Source organism: Grammomys surdaster, unplaced genomic scaffold (assembly GCF_004785775.1).
Source record: "Grammomys surdaster isolate TR1022 unplaced genomic scaffold, NIH_TR_1.0 141, whole genome shotgun sequence".
Classification (NCBI taxonomy): domain Eukaryota; kingdom Metazoa; phylum Chordata; class Mammalia; order Rodentia; family Muridae; genus Grammomys; species Grammomys surdaster.
Genome location: NW_021604599.1, coordinates 761,413 through 769,455, shown reverse-complemented (window position 1 = coordinate 769,455; position 8,043 = coordinate 761,413).

Here is an 8,043-nt window from a genome sequence, read left to right as displayed (position 1 = left end):
CTTCTTCTTCTTCTTCTTCTTCTTCTTCTTCTTCTTCTTCTTCTTCTTCTTCTTTTTCTTCTTCTCCTCCTCCTCCTTCTCCTCCTCCTCCTTCTCCTCCTCCTCCTTCTCTTCCTTCGTTTCCTCCCCCTCCTCTTCCTCTCCTCCCCCTCCCCATCCCCCTAAAACATCATATTTTTATCATTAAATAAAAAGCTAGAATAGAATATTCTATAAACCCCCATGTCCAAAATTTTTAAGTGCTAGGTTTCATTTTAAATGTTTACACAAAGAGCAGTGGCACAATGTACATCTTGAACACAGAGAATCCTTCATGGCAACTGTAAATTTGTGGCTCCATTCACTTCACTTTTATGGTAACAAGTTTTCTAAAAGAGAAAAAAGTTACACACCAAAAGCCTTCACTCTTTCAAGGATGTTTGGGGTAAAGTCTGGAACAGGACACTGCTTCTCCTGACAGACATTTCTCCATTTTGAGATAGAAATCAAGAGGAAGAACGAAGCTTGCTGTCTTCTCTCTTATGTCTTGTTTAATAGAAAGAGAGATATCAAGAAACAACCCCTTAGAAAAGTAAGTCATTGGAATGTTTCGGAGACTCAAGAATATTTCCCAGCTCAGGGATTACCAATGTCTCTCTATGGGTAACTACATCCTATTAGGCAGGACAGTCCTAGCTACGACTCAACCCCATAGGACAGTGCCCCCTCTTAATCTCAAATGTCTCCCCACAGCAACACCTTCCCCCATTTACTCTTTATTGTTCCTCTTTTGGTTTGGTTTTGGGTCTTGCAACTGCAGCATCAGCTCTCCCAAGAGGCAGATGCAGCTTGAACTAACTGGCGCGGCTGCAGATTGGTGCAGGATCTCAGGGATCTGAAAGAATGCATCCCCTCTTTGCCAAGTCACTTCTGTCATCCTCTCTCTAGGTGTCATTCTGTTTCTGGTCCTCTTTGTCCTCACAGTCTCCCTGGACTGCATACCTGGCTTCCACCTTTATTTGGCAGAACCAGTACAGTCGAGGCCAGACTGGACAGAAGACAAGATAAAAGATGGCTCTTGGGGATGTTTGCTTACCCTACCAAGATTCACAGAGGACTTGGAGAGTCTCAGAGGTTTTGCTGGTTCTCTCCTTCCTTCAACTAAGCTAGTGATACCTCAAGCTAGAAAGAATTTCCCTGTAAATGTTGTCGCCCTTTCCGTTCTGTTTTACTGACGCTTGCAAAAGTGATTTCCTCTGCACTTAACATCACTGTTCCTGTTGCTCTTCAGCTTCCTCACCCAAACGCTTCACACTCTCCAAATCAAGGCTTTCATTGCTTCCTAGTGGAAAGTAGCAGCAACGTCTTATGCTCCTTTTTATGAAATTCTTGTCTATCATTTTTGCCTTTACTAATGTTGAGGATTTTACAAGTCGTATTGATTGACCCACCTGTTCACTCACGGCAGACCATGTCTCTGTCTACTGTCTTCCTTGTTTACTATATGCCCACTGTTACTCCAGAAATGGGAAATGCAAACACACGTATTTCTGCTCCTCTCTTCAATGGGCACACAATCCAAGGAGCACGTTCTGCACTTTTCCAAACTGAGCATAACAACTACATCAGCTGGTAACTTTGTCACTTCGTCATAATTGCCAGAATAAGACAATTCCGTCCTAACTCTTGTATTTCCAGCACTACTGCCTAACATGAGCAATGACTGTTCTTAAAGTCAAATGAATTTTCAAATATTTCTTTCCAGGAAAATACCAAGAACTATGCAAAAATAGAAAACAAAGGTTTAGTTACTCAGAAGCTTTAAACTTACGGATGTAAGGAATGTATACCTGATTTAAGATGGTGATGTGCCCACACCAGGCTTATTTACTTGAAAACATTTTGGTAATTTAGTATTTCTGTTTGATAAATGTGCTTGTGTTTATAAAATTCAAAACTCTACTTAACAAGACTTAGCCATTTACAGTGCAGTCTTTGTGTCTTTTACAAATATACAATTTTATTTCAAACTTGTTATTTTGTATTACAATTCCTAGGAGATATTTGGGAGTTCAAACTGCAAATATGTCCGTTTAAATCAGTCATCATTATCTCCCTTTAACTACTCAATCACTGGTATTTTTAATACTATTCTCTCATAGAAATCTCTTTTTTTAACCAAGTTTTGTGACTGCTATTTAGTTACATATTACTTTCTCTTTCTCTTTTATCTTTTAATGAAAACAAAGCTTTAAACAAACTGTATTTCCAGTTCCCAAGTGTTAACACTCTTGGTCCTTTTCTTTTTATTGTTATTTATATGGATTTATCTAGAGTACCAAAAGAAAGTTATATTAAAAGAACAGTATTAAAGAATGTGCATAAAGCATTATTTTTGTACTTAGAGTACAATGTTTTATAGAGCTATATGATCTAACTATATTAAGTACAATTATATCATTCTGTTATTAGGAAAATGATTATTGTTTTTGGAAAATACAAATATACTGGTCACCTTAGAATCATAAATCAAATGAAATGAGAAATGACACAATTTTGTGAGATTTCAGCATGGTGAGATGGTTTTAATTGAGTTTTCAAGTTCCATAATAAAGTTTTAGAAATTATCAACATGGGTTGCTAATTGTTCTTTTCTGAAAACTAAAGTTTTGTTTGTTTGAGTTTTTGTTTAAAGTAAGCATAAAGTAAGCATGGACATAAGTGCCACATGCCTGCAATGTGCACTTGGTTAGTCCCCAGCACTCTGTGTTTATGTCATTCCCAGCATATCGTCTGGGAATACATGTCATTTTCCAGTCAACAAGAAAGTGAAAGAAATCCAGAAAATTCAGACAGGTTAGTGTTAAGTCAAGATTTGCCTGGGAGTATCTGCTAATCCTTACTGAAAAGGAAAATTTATCAGTAAACACGGTTCCCTGGAAATAAATCCTGTTGGTTGATCCCTCAACTAAAAATTGTTCCTGTTTGTAAAAGAGCTTAGTGAAGAATGTTTTGTTTTTGTTGTTTGTTTTATAAAAAATTTTAAAAGGTGTTTAGGAAAAAAGATTTAAAAATCAAGACTTTGTGACTATTCAGTGATACATAGATAATAAAGCCTAAAGTTTTTCCTTTTGGTGTTGAGACAATTGGCATCCCCTTTCAGGGCTTTTAATCTCCTCAATAAGAGTCTAGAACTGGACTCAAAGGGAGTGGGGCTCAGCGACAGTTATATTAGAGTTAAAGAGAAGCAACATCCCAGGCAAGCTGTCACTCTTACCAGGTGTCGGGAGCAAGAAAAAGAAGAAAGAGAAGGAAACATCATGTGTTTTGAGTTAGTCCAAGAAAATGGGCACATCATCAACAGAGGTCCATATGCAGCCACATAGCCAAAGAAGAGGGGGCTGCAGAGAAAGCTGAAGAGTGCCACCAGAAATATGAGTAAGATTTGGGGCAGCATCTGAAAGAAAATGAGAGAGAAAAGAGAAAAGTTATATTTTTCTAAGGTCTCAGAAAACTGGATAGGCTCCATGGTGCTCCCTTGATAGTGCTCCCTGATGGAAGGACTGACTGAAAGTGTCTGCAAGAAGGGAGGGGCTGTGGAAAGGATAGTACATGCATTATCTCATCAAGGGGATGATTGGTCCTCCCCTCTACTTTGCATGTCTCAGATAAAGCAGTTTTCCTAGGGGTGGACTCCTGTTCATGGATTAATAGACACAGCTAGATTAAGTGTTTAAAAGGAGAGGACAGTAGTTAGGAATTTGAGTAGCTGAGAATGTCAGGTCTTCCCTGAGCCAGAGATAACACTTGAATTCTCTTTTTGACTAGACAGAAGTAGTTTTGCCCTGATGGGCCCCAACCAAGTCCAGATACCTCCACCTTTTCATAACATAATTGAAATCCTAAGAAGGGAATTCCCTTTCTAATGTTACAGGGGAAGAGAAGGTAAAAGCCAAAGTTGACTCCCCAAAACTGGGCTTTCCACAATGGCATTCAAGTTCTGTCATGCCTCTCTGCCTTTCTAACCCCCCTCAAAAGCTGAGAACCTAAAATCACTTAGAGATTGGGAGGCAGGGAATGTGGGATATACAAAATTCATTCCAATCACAAAAATTCAGAGATCCAGTTGCAAAGCTGCTCATTGGAATGAATTAGCATCAGGACTGGAGTGTGAGTCCTAGGCCCATGTAGATAGTTTCCAGACGAGGCTAATCACTTAAAACAAGAGAAGTAAGGAACCGTAGCTCCCTCCGCCGCTCCAGGTAGAACCAAGGACATTTTCAGCTACTAGCCAAGGACAAGAAGGGGACTGTATTCCTTGGGTTCCTGCTCTAAGCTTCTTGACCAGTTTCTTTTTCACAGTCTCAACACTACCTCATCTATAAGCTGGTCAACCCTGTGTTAAGTTAGAACACATATTTTGTGTTCTTTTACATATAGCATCCCACTTCTAGGCAGTAAATTCTGAACTAATTAGGACTAGGCACAGGTGGCATAAAAGTTCAAATAGCAAAGTCATAGGGATCTTGCTCTGAATTCCTGCTAATGACCCAGCCCCATGATCTCCATCAAAAGCATTCATTGAGATGTCCAGTGCACAAGTAGAAGGTAGAAAGAGTTTACTACAGAATAAAGTGAAACACTCACAAGGAGTGGTAGTGAGCGATGGCCAGAGGCCACTGCACCAGGCCATATTTTGAATGGGATTTATATCATTTCAAAAGTCTCTGGGACAGCTTTTTCCCCAGATATATATTTTCTGTCCAAGTGATTAATAAACCTACTTGAACTAACTTTTGTGGGCAGGGACAATGATGTGACTTGTTCTGTCCCAAAAACCTTCTGCTAAATAGTAATCATGCAAAGTTTGATTGCTACCTATTAGAGACCTTTTGGGCAATTCAGAATCTCATGTCTCTATCCAAGGACAGAGAAATGACAAAAGCCATCTAGGAAATACTATGGCAAGCAAGTGAGTTTCCTAAAGATGGCCCACAGTTTTGCATGGCTGCAATGGGTGCTCTCTGGAGAGGCACAGCCCCAGAGACTTTGTCCCATAATTACTTCTCACTGCTGCTATGCCTTTCCTGTCACTATTACATAGCCTAATGACTCCTGGACATCGGCCCACCCTCTTGAGCAAATTTCCTACAGAACAACATGAACATGAACATGAACTTTCAAGAGTCAATGCTGTTTAGATAAATTAATGACTTCTTTGTTTGATTCAAATCATTTCAGGAAGAATATTTAAGTAGATGGTTTTAATTGTTATGCCAGAAAGATGTAATAAAGTTATAATCAAGAAGGTAATGTACCCACTCCTCATAAAATAGTAAGTGAAGACTGCATAATAAGAAATACAATGAGTTTTCATAAATTACACTAAAAAGAAAAATAGGCTTAGGACAGATTTGTGATCAAAGAAACACATTCATTCTAGGTCAGGTCCAAGGATGAAGCCACAGGTATGCCCTATGATAAAGCAAGGCCCATGGGAAATTGTTGCCTTGAACTTATAATAAGCTTATGGAATGAAACACTGCTTTGAACTTACTATCGGCATCCTTCTATAACCCCTTTTGTATAACATTTTATCTATGAGGTAATTTTATAAAAAAAACTTTTGTCTAAGAAGGTATAAATTGCCAGAGAGAAGAAATAAAGTGTGGGCTGTGTAGTGTGGTATGTGTGTAGTGGCATATTTTCCCCGCAAGTTGTGAGGAGTAAGGAAAGGAAAAGAAGAAGGAAGAGGAAGAGCTAGGAAGACAGATGTAGGAGGATGGAGAATCATGCTTGGATCTAGAGCAGTCCTGGGTAACAACTTATATCTAGGTTAGTTAATTGGGAAACACTTCTAATTGTGTGGGCATCTTGTTATTGAGCATTACCAAACATATAAAGCCTTTGGATAATCATTAAGCATTAAAGTCTCATTTATACCGGGTACCACATGGAAGGCAGGATGGTCTGGGCTCAACCCAGCCTTGTGGAGACAGTGTGGAAGATTGGCAGAGCCATCTCCCATGCTGGCGTCTTGTGGGTGCCAGAGCGGGTACTTCTGGCCTGCCTGAGCCTGTAGTCTGAGCTGAGCAGCTGCGAGAACACACCGCCTCTCATGGCCACAGACCTTGTCTAGTAGGGAAAATGGCAGCTGATTAAGAACAAGCAGGTTGAGTGCCGCTGTTTTCAAATATTACTTCAGTGTGTGTGTGTGTGTATGTGTGTGTGTCTGTCTATCTGTCTGTGTCTGTCTATATATGTGTGTGTGTCTCTGTCTATCTGTCTATATGTGTGTATGTGTGTGTGTATATGTGTGTGTCTGTCTGTCTACATGTATGTGCATACATATGTATGTAGCTATATGTATATAAATATGTATATGCACTTATGAAATTGGTGAAACAGATGATCAGGCTGAGCTAGTGTGTGTGTGTGTGTGTGTGTGTGTGTGTGTGTGTATTTGTGTGCTCGCATGCACCTGACTTTCTTTCTTTTTCTTTCTCTGTGAAATTGCCAAAATTTATCAGCTTTTGATCCCAGAATAGTAAGAGTTAAGTTGCCAGAACAGTAAGAGAGAGTTACAAGGCCAGAGGTCCTCAGCCTTTGGCCTTCATCCAATGCTGTGTCCCACCTCAGTACCTGAATGCCAGAACTGGCTCCCAGCAGAGAAAACACACATATTCCATTATTTTTATTTTAAAAAGATTTTGTTTATTTTTAATTACATGTATATGGGGGGCATGAACACAAATGACCTTGAATACCAGAAAACAGTGTTGGATCCCTGATACTGGAGTTCTAGGTGGTTGTGAAGGCTGTTCCATGGGAGTGGTGGGAACTAAATTTGACCCAAGTTCTCTGCAAGAGCTCTATAGGTTCTTAATGACTGAGACTGCCATCTCTCCAACCCATCATAGTCCATTCTTTTGACCAGTAACTAGAGTCCTACACTTTCATTCTTGCTTTTCCAAGCTGCTGACTATGAATAGGCCCATCCTCAGTGACCTTCCAAACCTGCTAATACCTGGATACCCAACAGCACTCATTAAGTAAGCCCCAGAAGGACAGGAGGCAGAACGATGCTGGCCTCACATTCGCAGCATTTAAACACTCTTATTACTTAATTTACATTGTTTCAAATCTAGGATTTATATTCCAAATAGAAGGATGAAGGAAGTATAAAGAGGGGCACAAGCCACCTCTCAGTACTTCTCAGAGGTATTGGAAGCTGCTGCTACTCAGCACTGAGGTCTAGGCTGAACTTTAGCTTGTGGTCACGCCCTGCCACAAGAGCAATTGGGAGATGCAGTCTTTAGGTGACCATAGCACATGGATATTGAGGGGAAAACTAGCCTTCTGCTGCGGATGCACCACAAGAAGTTCGTGATGACCAAACAAAATTATGCACATGATATCATTAGGAATGTGACTGGACACGTGGTCAGAAACGTGTGGCTCCTGCTTCCCCTTCATCCTCCTTTCATCAGCTAAGAGGAGAGTGCTACCCTGGAGTTTCTTAAAGTATTGTTACCTACTGAACAAAGGACTGTAGTGGGGAGAATTACAGTGACCCCTACCTACTGGCATCCGCAGCAGCACAAAAGTTCCTCCTGAGGATAGCCTGGACCTGGTATCATAACTTTAACAGTATGGTGTGGCAAAAGCAACCATGTATCACTCTCAAGCTTGGGTTATAGAGAGCCATAATTGCCATCTGGCTACCACTTTTTGCTTGCTCCAGACAAGGAAGAAAGCTTCCATGTTATCACTATGCAAAGGAATTGATCCTGTGGTAAAGAACTAATAGCAGTCTGAAGCTCAGAACTTGAGACACTGAGTCCTGCCAGCAACCTTAAACAGAGCTCAGCACCCTCAGCTGAGCCTTGAGGGCATGTCAGGCCTGGCTAATGCTTTGGATGCAGCTGATGAGAGTCTCTGAAGCAGAGGGCAGAACCTCGTGGTCGCCGAAATTACAAACGTCACTGTATGTAGCATTTTTCTGGAAAATTTGTTATGAGTCCATAAACTTATGCAACAAACACAAGTTGTAAAATGATAATG